General features: G+C 42.6%; 1 protein-coding gene across 5 annotated transcripts in view; it reads left to right on the top strand.

The window, feature by feature from the left end:
* Window positions 1–24,755, top strand: part of prickle2b (prickle homolog 2b) — a 71,395-nt gene that overhangs the window by 32,054 nt on the left and 14,586 nt on the right. The window contains exon 1 of one of the 5 annotated variants that reach the window (XM_035389485.1): window positions 2,815–3,074. The exons of 2 other annotated variants lie outside the window; for them this stretch is intronic. The gene's annotated coding sequence lies outside the window, so the exon portion shown is untranslated. Of the gene's footprint in view, window positions 1–2,814; window positions 3,075–22,305; window positions 23,247–24,755 lie in introns of those variants that run through there. 2 more of the 5 variants (XM_035389483.1, XM_035389484.1) reach the window with 2 other exon arrangements.

The following is a 24,755-nucleotide window of genomic DNA, read 5'->3' as shown; positions in this document are numbered from 1 at the left end:
TGGCAGTTCAAGTGGTTTGCGACAGCACATTACCCGCTTTCTTTATTGTATACGCCATTGTTGTTCATATCATCAAGGGCCAGTGGCTGTATTCTTCATTGTGTGGTTTTAAAAGGACTGAAAATGGTGAACTAAATTGTAAAAGCAAGAGATTAAACGCCTTTCAGTGGGGGAGCAATGTTGAAACCACGTTTGTGTGTTTTGCTGAGCACTGAACTGTGACATTTCCATTTGAGAGGGTTTTTTTTATTATTCTGTTCCATTCAAATGTGAGGAGAATGAGAGAGCAGAAATGGGCTGAGACAGACCAGCCGAAATCATTAGTGTTCTGCTCCATTTCTGCCATTCAGTTTGAAATGGTGTTCAATTTAAATGCCCTGACGCTTGCTTCATTTCGCCTTCTCTATTCATTGTGGCTCATTCAGGCTGAGGTAACATTTGTACTTCCATCCCAGTTAGTGTGTTCTACAGTGCATGGATGCCCCCTCCCTATGCTGTACAGACCCTGCCAAGGGCTTGAGGCCAGCACAGATACATTCAGCTTTTTCGTTCTTGGCTGTGAGTCAGCTGCAGTCTCCACAGGCACCCCCTCCCCCCTCATAGAAGAAACCAGGGATACTGAAAAATCTATGAACGGACAATCAAATCCACTCTCTTCATAATGGCACAATTAATCCCTGTCTGTTTCAGCTTTGCACACTGACATAAAGTGTACGACTTCAGACTTGGGGAGGGACGGAGCTAGTTACCAGAGCCAGGACTGCACTCCCCCCTCCCTCCCCGCCCCCGCCCCCGCCCCCGAACCCAGCACGATACAGTCTTTGGCCTTCTAGGCCTGTCCTGGTGCATCATGCACTTTATTGGCAATCTAGACAATGGCTTACTTTGTGGCATTTCAGTTTTTACTTTGATACAGTGAAAGAATTTCACTAAATATGAAAGATTTTATGTTAATCTTGAATCTTTTTTTGTGCTCAATTGGTGTCAGAGTTCTTTTCCAGCCTTCAGTGTAATGGCTTTAGATTTTTAGAAGAAGGAAGACGTGAAAAGATCATGATGACTTTTTATTATGTGTATAAGATGTCAGTGCCTGTTTTCAGTATGACGCAGAAATGTGCAGGGATTGAAATGACTTTACCAGCTAAAGCAGCCATTTTGTGTCACGTGTTTCTCTCTGTCCACGGACTGGGGAGGAGGAAAATTGATTTGGTTCTGCAGGCTTGGAAAAAGATTTCATATCAGTGTGGAGGCTTGATCATGCTAATATCTCTGACGGCTGCTCGAATTTGTTTCCTGTGTCATTTTCAGTTCCATTTTGTGTTTATGTGCGCAATATTTTAGTAACCAAAAAAAGTTTTATCCCGGGAGCTATAAAGAAGGAGCTTATTAAAGCGAGATTGTGTGAATCAGGGCAGTGGTCAGCCAATGTGGCTGCAGTCTCACGTTCAGTGCTGTCCCTGGGTTTCCCTTTGATTGATCACTTCAATTAGTAATGAAGTGAGGGAAGATGAGCTAACCACTCCGGGCCGAGAGGGAGGCAGGGGGCCGCAGTTTAGATACTCCACAGCGTTTCCACAGCATGCGAGCGTTTAAGGACACCTCAGGCGCTTCTCCCGAGCCTCTGCAATTATCTAACATACTTCAGTCTGCTGTGGGCACGATAAACCGCAGAGAAAGGAACACATTTAGTAAAGAAATGCATGCACAGGAGGGGTGGTTATGCTCCAAATTAATTGTAGTAGATTTAGTTGGTCGTGTGCAATTATACGTTTATCATTTTAAACATTTGAACATTTTTAATGTGTGTTATATGAGTAAAATGTATGTGCTTGTTGCCTGGTACTGGTACATGATGCATCAACATGGGGGGGGGGGGGTGTCGGGGGGGGGGGGGGGGGGGGGGGGGGGGATGGTGGTCTAGGAGAACACTGTCCTGTGTTGTCAGGTGAGGGCGAGTCCCTCCCCCGGGCAGGTTCCCCGTTGTCTCTAGCCACAGAAATCCAAGAGGATTTATGGAAATTGTCCACCCAGAAGTGCCTGGAACAGTAGGTGTACAGTGCTAACAGTGCTATAAAACATATCATGTTATATCCACCGCACATTGCCCTATTATAAAAAAAACCCACACCGATGCCGTGGCAATGAATAGCTTTGCTTATGCCTGTGTTCACATGTACTTTTAGATATTGAGTTTCTTCATTCATTTGAGTTAGGAGGGAGGATTTAACTTGTATGTATGTAGGTTGGAGAACTAAAAAAAGAACTGTCCACTGTGAGGGCACGCAGCGTGTGCTGATTTAATGCATACAAGAAGGACTGTGCATTGACATGCTGTGACGTCCTCCTTTACGGAGAGTCAAAGCTTTTGATTTCTTCCAGCAGAAGTTTACTGAGAATCTGGTTCTTGAGGAAGGAATTGGGATGTGGTTAAACTGGACAGGAATGTGCCAGCCGCACACAGATACAGTCAGCACCCCACCCAGACAATCTCTCATAAAACCTCCAGTAACCCACAAGAATGTAAACCTAAAGCCTCATGGCCCTAAAAAGTCCTTTTTCTCTCTCCTCTCTCTTCTGGATCGCTGTGGGGCCGCAGCTACAGTACATACCCTTGTGATTTCAATCAGAGTCTGGCAGCCGGGCTACGATTGGCTGAGAGCGCATGACTCACTGCAGTAGATGGAGGGAGGGGGTGGATGGAAGGGGATGTGGGAGTCATTTTCTGAGGAGGCAGTCTGCGTGGCTCTCGGCTCGCTGACCCAACCTGATCATATTCCTCCAGAGTGCAGCCCCACCCCCCCCCACCCCTTCCACTGCCACCCCTGCTTGCAAATGGCCCCACGACCGGCAGCACGCTGCGCGAGAGATCTCTTCAGCTCCAGGGCTGTCAGCCCCTCATTCTGTCTCCTTCTCCTCTCCTTTTCCATCTGAGCAAGAAACAGATTTTTTCAATTAAGAAGACGCTGAGAGCGTTCTCCTTGCGGTCTCTGTGCTGCAGTGGCTGGTCTGTAAGTGAATCAGTCCTCCAAGTGCATTTCTGATTTCCCACAGACAGGAGAGAGAGACTGAGAGAGGTGAGTACTTTCCATTTCCACTTGAGTTTTTTGAATGAATGTGTATGATGTGAAAGCAGAAGGTGCCATTTATGTACAAGTATGTTATGCTCAGGCGTAGGTGTATTTTTCCTCCTCTGCTTCTCTCATCATCTCACCTATGCTTGGGGTGTTTAGTGACTGACCACAATGATCTAATTCCACTCTGCTGCTAATGATGCATTAAATATTAGCATCAGACATAGCAAAGGTTATGTTGAAATGAGAGTGGAAATGTATGGGGGAAATTGTCCTTTGTGTCTCACAGTCATAATGCTAGCAGTTTCAGAGTATTAAAACTGTGTGCACGTGTTTGCGTGTTTGCTGAGGGGGTACAGTAGAAAACGGAGTAGGGCTGCGGTGTGGGTGATTTCCATGTCCCACTTCGAACCTTGTCCCCCTAAGCTTGTGGTGTACTCTCCGATGTCCCATGTGGGTGAGTGGGACTGAGCTGCTATATGTTTAGCACAGGAAAAAAAGCTGCAGCGCCTGTCATTTCAGCTGTTGTGATTTAAGTGGACTGACAGGACACAAATCTTCCAAGCATCTCACAGCTGTGCAGCATGCCTTTTTATTTTTAACTGCTGCTTTTATTGGCTCACTAGAGGAAGGGGTCAGCCTATTGTCTCTTCCTTCAGTCGGAGGGGTGTTGGCAAGAGGGTGGGGGGGAGCATCCATTTCTGTTAACTTTGGTGTTTTGCTTAAAATCTTGACTCCTTTGATGGACGACAGTCCATGCCGTGTGGTAAGAGTATAGCACGCTTCTGTTTTAATGGGCTGTATGTGTTGTGACATTTGCAAAATCAGCCATTGACAGGGACCAGACAGGGCTGTTCCACAGATCCTCGTCACTTCCTGACCCCACTGGCTGCCGTGACCCATTTGCGCGCCAGCGCCCCCCCAAGGCCACCGCAATGACTGATTCAGAACTTACTGAAAGCCTGCACTGGCTCTCCGTTAATTTAGGTGGGGGCTGCATGCCAAGCTGGAACTGGAGTCCTGAAAGAGGGTGGATCTGCGATGGGGGGATGAGGTGTGAGAATAGCCTGAAGGAGCGGGGGAGAGGAGGGAGGAGAAAATGATAAAATGTGTGATGTGCCGTTTGTATCTCTTGGCCATGAGCACAGCCATTGATTTGAAGGCACATGGGAGCCCCCCCTCCCCCTCCACCATTATACACCCCCCCCCCCCTTACTGAGGGTCCTTTTTATCTCTCTCGTGATGTTAGCGACTCATTGATTTTGAGGCGAGTCTGGCCTTAAAAGGGTTGGTCCTCACATTTGAGCTTTAATATGTTTAATTTGTGTTCTACAGCTCTACAGCTCTATTTGGGTATAGTAAATGTAGTACTTTACACTCAGAGTACATTGTGCATGTGAATAGTTGAATATCTGGATACTAAACCCATGAGTTTTTGGGCAGTGCACAATCCTGCGGTGCCCTTCAGAGTCCTTCATTCAATATGAATTGCCTTCTACCTGCTATTGTAAGCCTCATAATCAGTGAAGAAGAAATGGTGCAAATAAACCTGCGTAACATAGCTTGCAAATGGAATGTACATTCAGCCATCTCCTGGACAGCATAGATGTGGAGAGCTTTTATTTTGATGAAGCGCCTCTCAGTAAATTCAAAGGAAGCACACTTCAAGGGAGCCATTATTATTGGAGGGCTTATACAAATCCAACAGATTTAATTAGTCTCTTCAGTAAAAATTGTCCTCTTTAACAGATTGCAGTTTGGAACTCCCCCCTAGATGCATACGCAGACACACAGACACACACGCAGGCAGGAGGAGAGAGTGTGGGGACCCACACTAAACGATCTGTCACTCGGTACTTGATGAGCCAGGTCTCGGATAAGAGGAGCTACAGAAATAGCTGTCTGAGAACCTGTCCATCACACACAAGTGTCGCCTGCCATACTCCGCCCACCTCCAACTGGAGAGGAAGTGAGAGAGTGAAGTCGAGGGAACAACAGAGAGACAGACACTCCTCTCTCACAAAGCTAAAGCATTCTGTTTTGCGCTCCTCTGTGTTATCGGTGCTGTTCAATTTGCTGTCCTGGTTTTTTTGTTCTTTCTGCTGCCAGCGATTGTAGCATTCTCATCCGACTCATAATCCAATAGCTTCCCTGTGATTCTCAGGATATCTGCATATGCATTTTAACTTGCTAATTTATGTATGGTAATGTATGCGAAGATGCACAAGGGAGCAATTAGCTTTATTATGTTTTTACAAAATATATGATTAAATCTGCCGTCTCTGTGTCTCGTGCTGTGGAAATTATGCAAAGTCTTTTATTAATATGACCATTTTAACTTGTGGCAACATGAAACTGTCGCTGTCCCAACAGCATTGCTGTATCAGTGTCAGTGTTTTACATTGCTACACAGTGTCACATGGATTCTATAGTGAACAATGCTAAATAAAGATGTCCATTTTTTATTATCCTTCAGGAGGAAATGGAACCTGTGTTTAAAATAAAAGGCTGAGGTAAAAAAATATTACGATTGTTCCTGAGCAAAGATATTTATGTTGCTATTGTTGAAATGGACCTTCAGGGAAAAGTATTTCCATGACCTAATAGGGGTTTCTGGTACAAATAGTTTTGAGACATATATCCATCCCTTTTCAGATTTTGTGCTGACAGCAATGGAAATGGAATTGGCCATGCTGCAGCTCTCTTCCCAGCAGGAGATATTAATTCAATTCTTCTGTGAGCCAAATAACAGACTGCAATACTCACAGAAGACAGATGCTGTCATCCTGCAATGCAGAATCAGTTTAAACACAGAAAATGCAGGTCATTTTTTAGTTATCTCTCAGCCACCTTTACATTGTTAGAGAATGGCTTGAAGAGCCTGTGTCTGATCTTCGTTTTAAATGAATGTGAAAAGAAGTCTTTCTGTTTCGTTGAGGACTGATGAGGTCCTCAGATCTTTGTCTCACGGTAAATTAAATGAAGAGAAGCTGTGCAAATTGGGTTTAATGGTATCCTTTACTAGCAGCTTTTGAAGTTTGAATTGGTCCCTTTGTCTGTGGGACAGAATACTAGAAGCATGGTAGACTTATGGTTTCACACTCTCAAGCTGATTTGCTTTTGAATGTTCGGGTTGCTCATTGCTGTAATACTGTTTGAACACGCATGCTTAATGAGATCTTAACGGCAAGGCTATGAACGGCTGAAGAAGGCAATGTTTGTTTATTCTGTGGGATATATATATATATATCAGTAGTAGTAGTCAATGCTATGACCAGAGATAACCGAGAAAATTGGGTAAAGGTCATGTGTTAAATGTTAATGGGCCGTGTTAAGCTGTGTGAATCTTGATGGAACGTTTGGTATTGTGCTTTGACCTTAACCTTTCCTGCTCAAGGCTGCTCAACCAATTGCACATGTGCAGAGGAGACTTGGTTATGGAGTTAGCGGACAGTATTGTGTGGTAGAGGGACAGAATGCCATGAATGTAAATACTATGTGAACCAGAGCAAGGTCGTGTGTCAGATAGTGATGCAGTACAGTGACGGGCTGATTTATTTAGAACCAGGGATTTTTAGGAGCCCCTTGGGGCCCATTTATCATTTAACAAAGCTAAAGCTGTGGAATAGTTAAAGCTCCTTAAAACTGTAATAAGCATTCAAAAGGCAAAGAGGGAAATTACCTATAGTAAATGTATTTATTTTGCTTCTGAATGATGCATCGCCCACAAAGGCATTCCATTTCTTGCGGTGTGATTATCTTTTTTTTTTTTTTTAATCTTTTCTAGCCACGCCTTTCATTTAAACAAAAACAACAGAACTTCTAGCTGTGTGCAGATGTTGGCCTGTTACCTCTCACAGGCACTTGCTTTCTCAAATGTGTGCTGAGGGAATGTTCGGGCTGGAATGAGGCTGTTAGTTGTTTTCCGATGCAAAACAGCATCCTCTGGAAGCAGGGACCTCCCTGCGGTGAGCCGTGCAGAGTACCGAACGCAGCTGCTCCAGACCGAGGCATGTGGGGCCCGCCCGCGCGGCGGAGGTAGCGGGATCACAAGGGCGTGAATGTCAGTGCGCCACCCGCTAGGACTGTGACGCTCCCCAAATTCCACTCTGAGAGAGCAGGTGAGGCGAGGCAAGCGGGGTCCCGGTGCTGCCAGCTGATGTGCACTGGGCTGCAGAAGTGCCCTTTCAGACTAATTTAACTGTCTGGGGATGGATGCGCTTCGCGGCTGCTTATGGATGGCAGCACTAGGGAGGGGTGCAGGGATGGTTGGGTGGTGGTGGGGTTGCTGGGGACTGTTGCCAAGCCATCCCACAAGCTGACAAATGAGGGTGTAATGAAAGGTTTTTTTTCTTCAATTTCCTTCTCTTTGTGGTTCGAGCTGTCTTTGTCTTAACCCACAACCTTGGCATGGGAGCCCAGAGGCCTGCATGAGGCCGTGTGGTGATATGCCATGGAAGAGAAACTTCCAGAACTCTGAATGATGTGTTGTGATACACAGAAGGGCAAGACAGCTCTTGCATAGGATATGAATCTTCATGAAGCCACTGTTTAGACAATGCCTTCAAAATACCAAAACACAGTAGTTTTTGGAATAATGAAAATGGTATCAGGTAGAAGCTGAAAATGTTCCATATTGCCGTCTCCTGTAAGGGGTTTTCATGTCATCACTATTGGAAACCTTGGTCCATCGCACTCAAAACAGTGGCGATTCATAAAAACATGGGGGTGGCGGTAAGAGAATTTCTGAACATGACAGTGAACGGACTTCAGGGAAGAGAAGGTGAAGTGAAAAATAACCTTGCAGAGGGCAGTGAAATCCAACCTTTATTATACATCTGTGTCCTCGTTGTTTGCAGAGTGAAGGTGTCTCATCGGGTATTTGCACAGTTTCTCTAGAAATAGAGCAGCATTGTGAATTCCTTACTTCAGTGTAAACCAGGCTCCTTCAGAGCGCTGCCTGTACCAAGTGTGTGATGATGAAGTGGTGTGTCTCAACCAGGTCGTCACGTGAACGAAGCTCCCCCCCCAAACCTCCCCTCACCCAACTACTCCAATACGTCTCACGCTTGGTTCTCAGCCTCTCTTCTGAGACCAAGGCCTGCCATTGGATGGATTTGCTTCTTTGATTGGCACAAAGCCTCTACACGCCCATGGGGTTTAAGAGAGGATTTTTTTTCCATCTGATCTACTTCTTGCTTATCCTCCTTTCCTCATGGGGTCTGCTTCAGGAAAGAAAGGACTACACACCGGTAGCATACCTGTAAAAAAGAAAATGTCTGTCCTACAGTAGGTACAGTAGTCTTTTAACAATAGATTTAAAGTAAAGTTAAAAAGGGAAGGATTTTCTGTTTTCAAATACATTGTATGTGTCAGTGTGTGCAACAGCTTATACTGCAAAAAGGTTTCTTTGAGATTTGTGCATATTTAAAGCTGGGTTCATAGCAGTTTAATATTTGCTAGAAATAAAAAAGCATTTCTGTCAGTGTGTCCATCAGCCTTTCTGTGTGTCAGGCTGAGAGGACAGTGTTGGCCTGGTCAGTAGAGAGTTCAACCACCAGGGGAACCATAACATATGAAATATTAGTTTGCGTTCCTTCACTAAAGACTATCTGGACTGGCTGAGTAGCTGGTAGTCCTTACTTATGTAAGTAAGCTCTACCCTTCTCACTCGGCCTGGACCCATCCCCATAATTGTGCCAGAAATACGCCATTCCAGTATGGAGGGGTAACTCCCTGCATGGGCCAGCTAGTCAGCAGGATGCCAGTGCCTTGCCCAGGCTCAACTCCAGTTCTAATGAAATTACCGTCAGAGTAAGTAACTGGATATAGCCATTATGACTCTACTATTCTGACAAGCTCACCATTCCAGAAATATATTCATCCCATAATTCCTTGTTACAGCTCGGGTGGTAATTTGTGAGCGGAATCTAGCATGGTATCATTCCAGAACGAAGCCCCTATTTGCACAGAGATGACAGGGGCACAGTTCAGCCGTTATCAGGAACCTGCTTTGGCGCACGCCGTGGGGATGGTATGCATGGACTGTGTGTTGCACCCAGCCAGCAGATCTGCCCAAGAAATCAGTTTCTTGCGGCTCTCTCTCTCTCTCTCTCTTAGCTAGCAGGCTTCCTGGCCCGGGACTGGAGATGGTTTAAGATGCCGTTTCCAGCAGGCTGTAATCTGCGGCTTCCCTTAATTATTTTCCCAAATCTGAGAGGGTCTGGTGTGAGAGAGGAGGCCAGCAGAGGCGAGGCTTCTCACCATTACACGTATGTGCAGCCCCTTTGTGTCGGTCTCAAAACTCTCCTTCACCATAGAGATTGTTTTACCACCTGCTTTTCATCTCCTCTCTCCTCCTGTCAAGATGAACAAGATTACAGTAAACCCAGTCATCTTTCTGGAGGGTTTTGCCAGCGGATATGGATATATTTCTCAGAAGGGAAATATTTTATGTGTGCTTGCCTGCGTGTGTGCATGTGTGTGCGTGCGCGTGTGTGTGTGAGAGAGAGAGAGATAGAAAGGAGAGTGAGAGAGCAAAAGGAGTGAGAGAGAAACAGAGAGGGAGAGAGCACCCCAATAAGCACGATAGAAAGGTCACTGTATGACAGGCTGAGAACTGGCGAGCCTGTGGCTAATTATAATGTGTCTCTTTCTGCTGCTGTGCTCATGAACTTTCCCCCCTCTCGGACCTGCGGGAAGTCTTGGCTGTCTGTCAAACAGGCGAGATCCCTGCTGGAAGAGAACGCAGGAGTTCGCGCACACCCAAAAAACACACACAAAAAGCCACCCACGCCCCCAGCAACTCTGCCCATCATATCCCTCTGCAGCTGATCAGAAAGACAGTCCTGGCATTATTTTAGACAGGCCATATCTGTAGGCCATGTGACATGTGCTCACCAAAGCCACACACGTCAGGAACAAAGATACTCTTAGTCTTCTGAAGTGACACTCTTCCTTCTTTTATAAGATAATCACATTTATAAATGTATTTCTTGGCAAAAATAGATAAAATGATCCTCAGTCCCAGATGTTGAGTGTTTAGTTATGCATTCCTCTGATAATGGTGGTATCCATCCCAAAAATATAATGTGCTGGAATGTCAAATGTTTAAATGCGTTGTTTTTTAAAGCAAACATACTATTTTTCTAACAGACTATGCTGTTGAGGATCACAGGACATTGTTACATGTTTAGCAGATGTTTTATCCTGTGTGCCTTATGTGCTTGCATTTTTTTTTACACACCCACTTATCTAGCTTGTTATGAACGGAGGCAATTCAGGTTAAGTACACACTCAAGGGCATAACAGCAATGCCCCTCCCAGGAACAGATAGATCCCATAGAGATCCCTCTCGTTTTCTTCTGGATATTTAGTACAAGGCTGTGCCACACTGCTTTCCCTTGGCTGTCTCATCTGATGCTCATAAGATGGTTCAGATTGACTGGATAGATTTAAATTGGAATTTTGCTGGATGGTTCTGAAATGACACCCTCACAGATTGATGGTATTGCTTTAGGCTTTGAAGTTCTATTGGTTTAACTGGAAGACATTAGGTCCCTGGTGGGTCTGCGTTGTGAAACCGGTGGGGTTTTTTTTAGACACTAGCAATGTGGGTTAACGCAGCCACAGCTGTACAAGTGACGCACAGTCTCACTCTCAAACCATTCCACCGCACAGCCCTGAGAAACTACTGAGAAACACTTCTCTGCTTAATAGGAAAATGGGGCTGGTCAGCTTTCACTGAAACTTCCCTGAGCTGCAGAACATTGTCATTCCCATTTAAATATCCTAGCATTTGGACTGAATTCTCCTCTACCCCGATTTTAAAACATAATCCTTCTGCAAATGATGAATATTCGATTTTACTTGTATACGTTTAGCTATAATTTGTCATTCTCTCCCCACTCTCTGGTTGAAATGTATGAAGTAAGAGAAGTGTGTGAACTGAGGGCTGCTGTTACCAGGGTGACAAGAAAATGGTGTTTGCACTGTGTAAACTCCAGCAGTCAGTTTTATATAAAAAAAGACTGACCAAAGGTACTCATAAGCGTGTAGGTTGTCTGCCTAAACCTCATGCTGTCTGCCTCTTGTAATAAAATGGTATATAAAGCAGGGGATTTGCTTTGAAGCTCTTCTCGGCTCTAAGCCTGGTACCTTTACAGCCCTCTCCTTTTGTGTGCTGGTTTGCAGGGTTCCTGCAGGAGACTCTTTTCCTCTCTTGTTTGGAGTTCCTTTGCTCCTTTGCTCTCTCTGTAGACAGTGAGAGGGGGATCGTGATCATTAAAAGCTGTCGTGCTTCCTTCCTGAATGCTGATGTCATTCCCGCTCGGCTCCCAGCACGCACTGCTTCGTAAGCAGCCCTGAGCATTGAAACCGCAAGGGCAGAGAAAATGGGAAACATATTTATTTCATTAATTAATAGCTTGTTTGGAGGGTGCAGAACTACATACTGACCCCCCCCCCCCCAACACCATTTCATCTGTCCACACCACACTGTTTTAAACTTTGACTCATCGTAAGCAGTTACTGGTGATGGGAGAGGGAGGTGGCATGGCAGACTACAGGCTCTGATTCCAGAAACAGGGCATTTTAACCATTCACTTTCTGCAATATGCAAGAACCTTTACTGCTCTGGAATGTTTGTAATGCACCTAACACCTTCAGGACTAGCTGAGTGTGATAAAGGTGCAATATACTGTTTGTGAAAGTTTGTTTCTTGCCCCAGATTTGTCACATTCCTTTGCACAACGATACGGCGACAACTTGGGTCATTACTGATGGTATCAGTAGTTTAGTGTATGACCATTTTGTGAAGGAAACTGTCCCTGCTAAAAAGAAAAATGTATAACAATTGAAATGTGTCATTATTTTACCATGTACCTAATTTCTTTCAAAGCTTTTTCAAGGTAATCACTTGAATGATCGGTACAGTCCTCAGTTAAAGTTTACAGAAGTGACTCATTTTGCTCTGTCACTGTCAGATTCATTTTATATGCGTGGTTGTTTCCGAAGGCCTTTCGTTTGACGAATGTTGTAAGGATATTAGCGTGAGTCATGTCTCCTTTGTATTTAATGTCATTGCTAAACAATTAGCCAGCCTTCAGTAAGAAGGCCAAGACAATGAGAGGAACATGAAATGCGTCAGGGAAGGATAGGGAAGGATTTTTCTCTTACTTTGATGTTTTTATATTTGATTAGATTTTTACACATTCCAGAAACTCCATAATGTTGATCCAATAGGCAGGCAGCAGGTTCTTTACTATGGAAGGCCTAAATCCTAAAAGAATCACCACAGTTTTCCCTGCTGCACATTTAGATTTCATTCGAATCTGCTTTGTGCCACATTCTTAAAGCAGTATTGTAAATAACACTCTGGTGTAGTTATATATCTTTACGTGGATATATTGGCCTGTTCCATGCTGCTACTCATTTGACAGGCAGCAGTGTGCAGGGTATCTGAAGCCTTGTGAGCCACTTAGTGGGTGGAGATATCATATGCTATTACTCTGTGATTTTAATCATTATAAGAGGTGATTGACAGAACTCTACTACTTTCCCATTATGGCTTTCACAGGCCTTCTCTCTACCATCATTCCTCACATCTGCTGACACTTGTCCATCTGAAGTGGCTTTTCTCAAAAATAAATACAATTATAGATGTCATATTCTTGGCTGTTCATTAATTTTTGTAATTATTTTTGGGTTTTAAATATAATTTTCTGCAGCCTCTTTTGTAGGACAGATTCAGGTCACAACAGCTGGCTCTGCTTAAAACCCACCCAGAGCTGGTCTGGCCCTGTGAATACCGCTAGAGATTGCCATGGGGTTCCCCAAGTTTAACCACTGCATTGGTCAACATATGATCTCCAAAGTTTGCCTGGCCTGCTAGCCAGGGAGGTGCTGAATTTCAACCCTGCACTCGAAAATGGTAATTTGTGGTTAGGAATTCTGAGAGTGTGAAGGGGCTTGTCACCGCACTTTCTTTTAACCTCCGTCAAGCCCTGGCAGAAGCTGCTCTCGCCTACACTTCAGGTTCATAGATTGACTGAAAGCAAGCTCTTCATTCCACCACACGTTCAGATTAAAGACTACAAAACGGTTTCTTTTTTAATATCCACAATAACTTGCGCATGTTAGCCAAATGGGTGCCAGATGGCAAAAGTTTGTATATTGGGTAAGCTCTTGTGTGATGCTCAAATTTATGCCATGTCATTGCAAAAAAAAAAAAAATAAAACTGCTTATTCACATCAATTTCTGAGTGTTTTTTTCTTCATGTTTATTTAGTTTTTCCACATATTTATGCTGAAACTGCACTCTGTAAATCACATAGCCTTTCTGTGAGATACAGACACCACCTGTTCAAGCAGAAAAACTTGGCATTATGCCCTGCTGGAAATGCAATAGTTTGCCTTTCCATGCAATCAGTGGAAATCATGAAGTAGTGTGTCTGTCTTTGACAGTGCTCATTGGTTTGATTCAGTTAGTTTTTTTTTTTTTTTTTTTTTGGGGTGGGGGGGGGGGGGGTGGGGGGGCGGTGGGAAGCAGAGGGTATTCAGAAAAGAGAGAGAATCACTGTTTGATACAGCTAAATGCAAATGCATCTGATCAATAGGCTCAGCCAGGTATGTCCAAAGGTCAGTAGAGGCCTGGAGCCTCATGGGGCTTCATATTGATTGGGAGGAGGTGATTTAGTGAAAGCCAAGGACCGTTACTCTAAAGTGCTGGAGAGAAAGCCTCCTCAGCACGTCTGATAAATAGTTCATCTGAAGAAAGCTGCGGCTGATAGGCTGACCTCTGTGTCCTCCTTCGGGCAGTATCATCTGAGGGTAATGCTACTGGACATCATCAGTTTTCAGTGCCAATCCTGCTCTCCAGGCAGCGAATAGCCACTCGTGTGAAAGGCTTGATTTTCTGACCAAGTACATTGGCCAAGTGAAGGCGTATTGGCCACACACGCACACAGACACACACACATACACACACACGCACACACACCCACACGCACACGCACGCACACCCACACACACACGCACACACACTCTGTAACATACACGACTGAGTGGTGTGAGCCCAGAGTGGGACTGTGTCACAGTCTCATCACTGTGAGTGCATTTGCTAATGTTCTCTTTGAAGTAGCTGGTGGCAGATGCAGAGCATAGCAACAGTCACTTCTCTCACCAAGCGTGAATAATAATGTGCGGTGATTAAACATTCCACCCGCAAGCAAATGGTTTAAGCATTTTTAACATGAATTAACATCATGAGTCACAAGCCAAGGGGAGAAATCTAAATGGAATAGAAATCTTTGTCAAAAGAGTTGTGTTCCAGTGGTGATTTTTTCTGACTTTTCTCTTCAGACTAGTTCCTTGCATCTCATTAAACTTTAATAGGTGAATTCTGACGTACATTAATGTTGTTTTTTATTGTGCTTCTGAAGCATGAAGGAAAAAACAGCATAACCTCCAAAGAGCAATTAATTTTTGTCTCCTGTAGGTCTTAATCTCAAAAATCATATATTCTACTATGCTGAAACCTACAGTACAAGGGACATTCAATGCAACATGTTGATATCTTCCAGGACTCTTGTATTATGTGAGAGGTGTAAATACTTTTTTCCTGCCGGGTCTCAGGAGAATATGGCCTAACTGTGTGTCCTCCTCCTCAATATGGATCCCTACATCAGGCCGGGAGAGGTCTCCTAATAGGCAATGCACTTTCATTTTGAAGCTTATGTTCGAAAGGGAGGATTTGCAGGCCCAATCTAAATGCTTTTAGACAGAATTGGTACTGCGTCCAAATCACAGAGACACTTTCAGTAATTTCCACTTGTAATCACCCATCCCGTAATGAGAAGTGACGTAGCCAGGAGTGCTCCAGCCAGTGGAAGACGGGGAAAAAACTTTCCCATATCGAGGTCAAAAAGGAGTCCTGTGTTCCCCGCAGCATAATTCATTTGCTTTCTCTGTGCATGCCCTCGCCTGTGGCTGCACAGAGGATTGTCTGTGCGTGAAGACCCAAAGCTTGTGGGGCACCCACAGGAGATAAACTCGGAGTGAAAAGCGTGCTAAGAGTGTGTAGAAGTGTGAAAGGGGGTAGGCCCAGGATTTCATCAGTGTATTCTTAACCCCACAAACCCCCGCCCCTTTTCCCCCTTAAAATAAACATATAGGAGTGAGAGGCACATATTTTATAAACAGGCCTTCTACCCGGCTCCTTAAATGCTTGCAGGATGTTATCCTTTTGAATTGTTTCCTAATGGCCGACAACAAACAAACCGAAATGCAGCGCATATATTGAACTGAAATGAAAAACAGGAAAGCAGAATAATGCCCCCCACCCAAAAAAAGGAAAGTGAGGAAAAAGTAAATGATACTGGAGAAAAGCTTGATTGATTGATTGATTGATTGATTGAAGAGCTGACCCGGCCTGTTTTCATGTCCAGGATTGTTGCTGGTCTTGTCGTGATTTGCATTTTGTGGTTTAGACTTAAGCGAGACCTTTGGCTGAGATTCTGGACATATTAATTTCCCATTGCATACCTGGCTGTAAACACCAGAACCCTTCATAAATTGAGAATCAGCTACTGTAATGACAGGTCTTTGATTTTCTGTTTGGGTAATGATCAATGTATGTTTTTCTCTTGGATATGGAGCAATCGGATGGATAAAAATCCCTTTATTATTGACTGAGGCAAAAATTTGTCTTTTATTCGTAGTGGACTATGACCCAATTTGTATCAGAATTTGTCCTTATATTTACATTGGCAATTTATCTGAACTCACTCACCTTTGTTCAGTTCATTTGGAATTAGTTTCACTCTTAATCCCCTTTTTGCTTTTCTTTGTTCTCACCATTTTCTCTCTTCGAATTGTGAACCTGCTAAAGAAGATAACCAGGATCATGCTCTTTTCATTTATTTCTTATATTATTGCAATTCTTATATTTATGATCAAATGAATAGGATTTTAAAATGATAAACCATCCTGATCTGCTCTCATCCTTACAGTAAAATAGTTTCACTGCTACATAGATTATGCGTGTTAGGCCTTTGTCCTTTAACATGAGCTGTAAATTGATATTTTGTTTGGTCAGAAACTGAAAATTTGCTTTTGTTCAGTAGTTCAATAAAATTATGTTATTGAACTGGGCTCATAGTGTGAGTCCCCCCTTCCTATTCTCCCAATTGTCTTGAAGCTGTATCATACTTTGAAATATCTTGGGAAATATTGAACCACTGCCTGGATGCCTGTGCCTCTTTTCTGGACTTCAGGATATAAATTTGCCAAATAAACTCATTCTTTCTAAAAGGTAATATCTCCCCTGTATGATTTTCAGAGTTGGCGTTTGCAGTTATAAATCATATAAGTATTTAAAACTGGAGCCAAAGATAATACTTTTCCCTGAAGATGAATGAGACCATGTCCATTTCTGTATTTTAGGCTGAGGTGATTTTTTCCCCTAGACAGACGGTGACGGTCTCTGGTGTAGGAAGGGTTTGCTGCGCATCCAGAGCTGGAGTCCACGCCCTCCTGGGCGGTAATGCTTTTACCAGACTGCAGAACACAGAAAAACACAGAGGTTTCAGCTGGCTTGCCTATGCATGCTGCCTGAAGGGACGGAGGAGAAGAGGAAATAAAAGACCTGAGCTGTTAGTATCATTGCATTTTTTTTTTTTGATGCTTTAGTAAATTTGTGCTCCTTCTAGCATGACCTGCATGGTAGAAGCATTCTTTTTTTTAGAATTCTAAAATTATGTCAAAGGGCACACTACTTTTTATATAGTCTTAATGATCTTTTAAGTGAATTAAGCAGTAACTCTGCTTAATGATTAGAAGTAATTATTCAAATTTAAGGCTGAAGCACATTAAACTGATTGGAGAGCCAAGACTGGAGAGGCATATACGCTTATCGGATGGGCATAAAATGAATTCACTGCCCTTGCTTTTTAAACAAGGTTGCGTTCATTTCATTTCTGTTCTATGTCATGAAGGAGCAGTTTAATGTTGATCAATGCTGGAACTATGGAATTTATCTGAATTTATCTGTTACATTAAAAGCTTGTTTTCTCCCATGGTCTGGGGAAAACTAATTGACATTTTGCTGCAAAGTAGTGAACACAAAGAGAGTGTGACATAAAAAAAACAACCAATTAAATTTGCCAAGTGTGGATAACTGTGATTAATTATTATTATTATTAGTAGTAGTAGTAGTAGTAGTAGTAGTAGTATCAGTATCATGCTGTGAAAAGAAAAGTACATTTTTGAGAAGCATTTTTAACCAAAAAGCCAAAACCACCCCTGTGGTTATTCCATTGAATATGCTGATGCACTGAACGTGCGGACAATGATCTATGAAGGGCAACTGTACAGATTTACAGAGACCATTCATATTGTGCCATGTTTCAAAGAACACCCTCATATTTGAGCCATCTCAAAAAACTAAATATTTAAATGGGCCCTAGTTTAGCTTGGGTTTATATGATTGAAAATGTTTGGATTGCTTGTTACAGATACAGAATTGCCATTCAGCTGAAAGGCACAATGGTGTAATCAGAGACAGCTGATTTAATTTGGTTGTGTTTTTCTGCTTTTTCACAAAAAACAATGTTGATCAGAGCAAACTTAATAGAATTTTTCCACCTGCACCCTAGAGAGAGAGAGAGAGTTCAGTGCCTTGCTGAATGAAAATAATCAGCTCTTGGAATGTGTGGAAATAGGAAATATTGACACCTCCTGCTGTTCTATGATGGATTTTTTTTTCAGTGGGGTAATATGGGAGCTCAGCTGGAAGATTGCCACTGGATGCCCTCTCTTGGAGTTTTACATCAGCCTTGGTTCACTAAATAAGTCATCTTAGATTGTTTCATAGACCTCTGTCTGTGTGTGTGTGTGTGTGTGTGTGTGTGTGCGCGTGCGTGCATGCATGCGTGTATGTAATTTCATAGAATTTGATAAAATTATGATATTCATGCTTACATGCAGATATTTTAATGCACAACTGAGCCATCTTTCCCTACAAGCTTACAAATCTTTAGTTTATAAAATGTAAATGCTTCACTGTATAGTTCAAATATATTCTAAGCTTAATTTCTGAACACTACAATCACCACCACACATTAAATCACATTATGCTCACTGTGTAATTTTTGTAAGATCATTCTTGCTATCTTTACTTTATCAGAAAGCTATCTATTCTAAAAAGCAGCTTTTAATATTTAGTTGTTTTTATTTCTCTGTTCATGCCAATGAACTGTAATGAGGGCAGCAGAGATGATGGTGACCCTGGCTCCTTCATCAGATAAAGGATGACTCAGCAGTTGGCTTCCAAAGCATGGGTTAGAATGCTAAACAGTGCATCTAAATCTATGCTGCATTTCATAAGGCTTTTCAAATAATATACTGTAGATGTCATTTTTAATTGCATTTCTGTGTTAGCCTCCAGTGCAAGTTTAGTTTGATATCTTTTTAGAACCTCCTTAAGCAGCATTTCCTGCACTGTTAACAGGCATATCGCAGCTGTGTTTGGTATCAGAATCCACATATGGATCTGAAGCATAAGGAAAATTATGTTCTCTGAGGAGCGCACTCGTCAGCCCTGGAGACAGAGTCTCCCTGTAAATGAATGTTCTGATGGACGTGTCCTAGCAACACTTTCTGAGAAAGAAACTCTTGTCTAAGTGGGCCAGGAGGGGCAGAAATAGCCTGCCCCTGAAGAGACTCTTCACAAGGTCATCTCGGAGCCCTGGGCCCCATGGTGCACCAAACAGGCGCAGCGTGGCCTAATGAATTACACAGCTCCAGCACAAGAGGGATAGAACGAGAGAGAGAAGAGCGAAGAGAAAAGAGCGAAATGGAAGAACGCAGAAGCAAATTAAATACCGACAAGCTTTATTTTTCCCTCCTTAAAATATAATTTCAGCTTTCATCCGTGAAGAATTAAGCCTGTTAATGTAACGCATGAAATGCACAGTGGCCCCTTTTTATCTGTTTTTTTTTTTGGCTGGACCGCAACAGCGGGGCCAGCCCTACAAACGCGAATGTCTGTGACTGACTGAGCGACTGAGTGAGTGATGAAGTTACACCATTGGTCGGCCAGAGAGGTCCAGCCGTATACTAGGTTTTGACCTGCTCTTGTTTTCTTATAATAGCTGTCTGCTTGAGCTAAGCATGGTTCATTTCTCCAACTGAGTGTGTGTGAACATGGGATAGCATTGATGAAAATCCACAGGAAAGGGATGGAAATACCGTGGCAGAGATTGCATTTGCCTCGGGCAACAGGAAGTTGGTGCCAATACTATTTATGTGTTATGGAGAGATAACTGTATGCTGACTGGGAAGCCCTGACATCAGTCAGGGCTTCCCAGTCAGCATACAGTTATCTCTCCATGGGCTCAGACCATTTACCAGCAGCTGGATGGAGATATAACTGCCCTCTGTTGACTTTAAGAGATAGACATCTGCATTTTCCACATGAAAAGATGGCATTCTCCTGAAAAAATTTAAATGGAAAATGCTATTTTGGGTAATTCTGGGTACATAGGTCCAATCAGTAAAATGTATAGATTTCCATTAAAGTTTAATCTGCTTCATGTTTAAATCAAGCCCCATAGTCTTTCCACAGGGAGGGTGCCACACTTTCCCTTTTTCTGAGTGAAGGCTTATTTTCCCCATGTTTATTTTTTATTTCTGTCTGTTCCTAGATAAACACTGAATAATATTATTGTAAGATAGCATCTTGTCAGAAATGCCAAAAAAAGCTATTTCACAATTCATGCGCTGAGTTGTGTCAGTTTGTCTCAAAATAACTGAATCACACATCACAAGCTGTGCATAGTTGTTTTCTATGGAATGTGGATCGTGTAACACATGTGTGCGTGCAGAAGACCATGCCTCTTTAGATAAGCTAACAATCAATCTCCCCAAAACATTCACTGCATATTTAGTTCTCTCCAAGCCATGTTCCAGTAGCCTCTGTCCAGTTCTGTTTTTATATGCTATACTGAGTGAACAGGATGCCATATAAAACCAAGTCCAGCCTACTCAGTGGTTGTGGAATTACTCTGTGGCTGTGAGAACTGGGGAGCTGTCACTCACAGGTCCCTTGTAAAAAGCTAGCGGAAGGGCTAAGTACAGAAGCAATGGTAATTGATACCCTTGTATTCATAAAGTTATTCGGATTGTTTCAGCATGTAAAGCAGAAACTCTGGTCAGAAAACTCCACTCCCCATGTGCTACTGTGCGTTTGGAATCAAAGCCAGGAATACACAGGATAAAACTCAACCCATCAGTTGAGCCCAGGACTTCACTGTCGCACCAGAAGGATAAACTAACATAGAGGGGTACAGAATTGTTCTAAATCCAAAGGGTCATTCTGTACCTTGAGCTTGCAAGCTTTTTTTTCTGTATGCTGAGATTAGTGATAGTATCACAATTGCAAAGATGTTTTACTTTGCCCTTACTGCAAGTGGCTGGCTATCACCACACAGAATTACTTTAAAGGAAACCATAAACAAAAAAAAAGGAATACCTCACATCAACAGGATTTGGGCTATTTTACACTTTTTTATTCTTTGCAATTATAAACTATGTGATTAAATTCCAAATGTAATTTAATTTTTCCTTCATGATTTTTACATTACATTACATTACATTATAGGCATTTAGCAGACGCTCTTATCCAGAGCGACTTACACAACTTTTTACTTAGCACTTTACATTGTATCCATTTATACAGCTGGATATATACTGAAGCAATGCAGGTTAAGTACCTTGCTCAAGGGTACAACGGCAGTGTCCTTACCCGGGATTCGAACCTGCGACCTTTCGGTTACAAGCGCAGTTCCTTACCCACTGCGCCACACTCCGTCCTAAAAAAACCTCCGTTTTTATTTTTTTGTATTTCTATTTTTTTCATTTGAAATCGACCTTAAATCGTTTGGCAGCATATTAAAAGACAATTTTGATATCTCAGGATTTTATCTATAGTTATTTCGCCATTATCATCAATGCAAACAAATAAGGAAATTAACAGCAGTTAAACACTTGACACTAATTCTGGAAAGAAGCTCAGAGGGCATTAGAAGCTTAACGCCATGCAAGTGTTTGCAAGATTACAATGTACAAAAATAGCAAAGATGGAAACAATCTGTTGGCTGTTGCTGGGGAGCAGTCAATGTATACATTTTGCCATTCTAATACAGGTAGGTTTATATCAGAATCTACAAGGTTAATCAAATCATAATAATTTGGGTGGGTAGGCGTGGGCCAGGCCAAATGGTGGAGGCGTAAGGGGGAGGTGAGCATTGTCAAGAATAATTTACTAAAGATTAGGCCTAGTGTAGAATGATCTCACTATTGTGTTAAAACTGGAGCTGTTTTTTAGATTTCCTTTTCAACAGAAACAGTTACTGATTCTGCCAGCACATGTTCAGTTTACACGAGGTCATCTTTTAAAAGGGCAAAATTGTTCGTTTTATTTCCACAGTCTATGCATTTTAGAATGCACTATAATGTTCAGTTGGACTTTTTTAGAACCTAAATTAATGTATAATTATTATACATTTGATTTTTTTTTAAATTGTATTTATTTGTGAAACGGTAGTGTCCCGTGTTGATACATTCTTATATTTCCAGTTGTTATCATTCCAGTACTTATCATTTCCTTATCGTTTACAATCGAATAAAACGCAGACAGGCAGAACTACTGTGAATATTTAGAGATGTTGCTGTTATTGGCAGGTTTTGAACTGAATAACCAGCTGAATGAATAAATACAACGAATAACAGAATTAGACTACTGCATTCTTAAAATGAATTTACTAGTGCTGGCCAGGTCAACTAGACATTCCATGCGTATACTAGGCTACCATTTGCTCTGACAAAATGCAGGACTTCCTGGCAGCACAGTAAATCGAATACAGTATGGAAACTTCAATTCCAAGAAGGATTAAATGCTGTGTTGGTGCTTGGTGGTGGTAATTCTTGAGCTAATAAAACACTAAAACCTATTTTGTATTAGTGGGCCTATATAGGTCTAGCCTATTGAAAAAGTCACCCTATATTATGTTCGGGCTGTACTTCTTGGCTACATCATAAATCGACAATGGTCTAGGCTAAATAAACGCGATTTAGCCACATTTAAAGCCCCCTCCGCCGTGAGAGCTCTGAACTTCGCTTGCTCTGCCCCTACTATCGTTCGTGATGGTTTCGTGTGTTAAAAGGGCTACAGCAGAAATGATTTGTTTGCGGAGCGACCCTTGTAGCCGAGCGGTTCATGACTGCTCGCATTGAAGTGCGACCAGCACTCTAGGCAGTTGATTCATGGAATTGTCCGATTTACATGCAAATTAATCCAAAACAGCAGTCATTGAAGCTGCTAATTATACCGATGTTAGGACGGTGACTTGCTGACATCACTGACGCTCATTAGCATTCAGGGGGTTGTGCGGAGTCTGCTGACTGGAAGGGCGATCGCCGCAACTCAATACCCTACTCATTTCTCCGAGGAGAAAGCTTCGTACTTCTTTTCAATTGCCTTGAGCTACTGGGACCTTGGAGACGAAGTTAAATATACGCCGGCTTCTCTTCCTACATGGTTCATTTGATAAATCCTCCTTTAAACCTCCTTTAAATCGGCTATTCATCTGGACTACTTGTGAGCGAATAAGATGGTAAACCTTGTTCTGTGATAGTAGGAAAATGGAACAAAGCCTAAATTGATAAAAGGGAACATTTATATCTGAACACTCAGTGCAATATCGTCATTTGACGTCGAGAGAAAAGTTGGGGTCGCTGTTCGGCTTTGAGTTATTTCCAAGAATCTGGGAGCTTGGTGTTTGTCTTGCAAAGAGGTTTCACAAAGGCTCGCGGCTCAGAAGGCAGAGGAACAGCTTTACGGTGTCACAGAGACTGGAGTGCGAGTGGGATGATTCGTGGCACAGCAGTGGCGCTGAAGCGGTGTGAAAAGGCTGGTAATGAGGATCGCATTTTAAAAAAATACATTGCAGAGAGCGGGGACAAATACTCCTTTTATCGTAGCTTGTGAAAGGTGAGCAGGACGGCAGCAGCCACGTATTAATTTGTTTACTTAGTTGTTTATTTGTCCAGCTTTGTTTATCCTGATTACGAATTCCTTGTGATTTTCCCATACTTGACCGGAGACTTCTTTGATTGGTAAGTGAATTGTTCCTTGGCTTAGGAAATATAATAAGGTCGCAACATGTTAATTTAAGTTTGCGCTAAATGTGTCAATGCTGTATTTTGTTGCGTGTCTTCATGTAGCCTAACATTGCGCCTAAAGAAATCGAGATCTGAGCACGCAGTGTTCCAGTGTTACGTTAACTAGCTGGATACCCTGTATAGCAGCATGAGAAGTCAAATGGGTATCCTGTTACAATCGTATTCTGGATTTGTTTTGCTTTGCAAGCGCAAAACTGTAACAGTTTTCCAAACTTGAAACTGTAAGAAAACAAACTTGGCCTGTTTAATAACAGATGGGCTAAAGCTGTGGTTTAACCCGATTTTAGCTACAGAGAGCAACGCTCAGTGTGTGTGACAGGCAGTCAAAATGTAACTCTAAGGCTATAGTTTCCTGTCATTCATTTCGCTTTTGAATGTAATGGAGGCATTTTTGTACCGCTATCTGACCTGGCTCTTTCAGTGAGATTAGTCTTTGTTATGTTGCCACGATGGTCTGGTCATCCCCAGAATTGATTGAGTCGGAGTGGGTCGCTCTGGATTAGCATGTGAACAAACTAACTGACAAATAATGTGACTTCAGCAGCTGGAGCCTCACTCAGCGATTGAGATCTCTCTTTCTGTGCTATCTGAAATAGACGTCACCTTTCGTCTTGCTGGAGCTGCCCGGCCTGCGTTTATTGCTGCGGGTTTTTATAGGAGAGGGGGTATAATCAATCGCTTGTACTTGTTATCGGCCATGGGATTTCAATTCTTACCATGCATAGTTTATCGTGTTTAATGTGTGACAATATTGTATTGTTTCCGATGGTATTTTGTGTATGCTGTGCTTGCTAGCTCACTGATGGAGCCCATATATTATAGGAGAGAGAGAGCTATGAAGTCATCATTCGGTTCCAGTAATTATGTCAGGAGGCTAAATGGGTCAGTTTGTGCTGTGCTACTGCTTCACACAACAAAGATTATAATTTCACAAGCCACCCGAGTGCCTACATCTGATTGTCAGGCATCTCAGCTTCTGCTGCATGTTGTGATGCATGTAAACACTTACGAATAAATTAAACGAACTTAGCCTGCTCAAAGGACTTCAGCTGAGGTTGTCTTCTGTTGTCAGATGTTACATAAATGTGATCTTGGTTCTTTAACGCCCACACACAACCTGTGTAATTCATACAAGGATGGGAGACGTAAAAGCACGACTCGGAGCATTTTATTTTCTTTTGGGTTTTAAATTACTCGTCAGACACGGTACTCACTGAATGCAGACGCAGTATGTTCGTCGGAGGTATGTTTTGTGATGCGTCTTAAAATCTCCACCATATGCACAGGTGTCTGTGCGCTGGAGAGCAAAGAATATGAATGATTTATTACGGCAGTTGGATGCCGCCCTTAATCTCCACGCCATGAAACATATTGCATCGCTGTGCCATAATTGGTGGCAATATACATCCTTTGTTCAAATGATTTCTATCTATCCTGATAGTA

The sequence above is a fragment of the Anguilla anguilla genome, chromosome 13 (genome assembly GCF_013347855.1).
Source record: "Anguilla anguilla isolate fAngAng1 chromosome 13, fAngAng1.pri, whole genome shotgun sequence".
NCBI lineage: Eukaryota > Metazoa > Chordata > Actinopteri > Anguilliformes > Anguillidae > Anguilla > Anguilla anguilla.
Note: the sequence above shows the minus strand (reverse complement) of the source record. Positions and strands in the feature narration are given on the sequence as shown.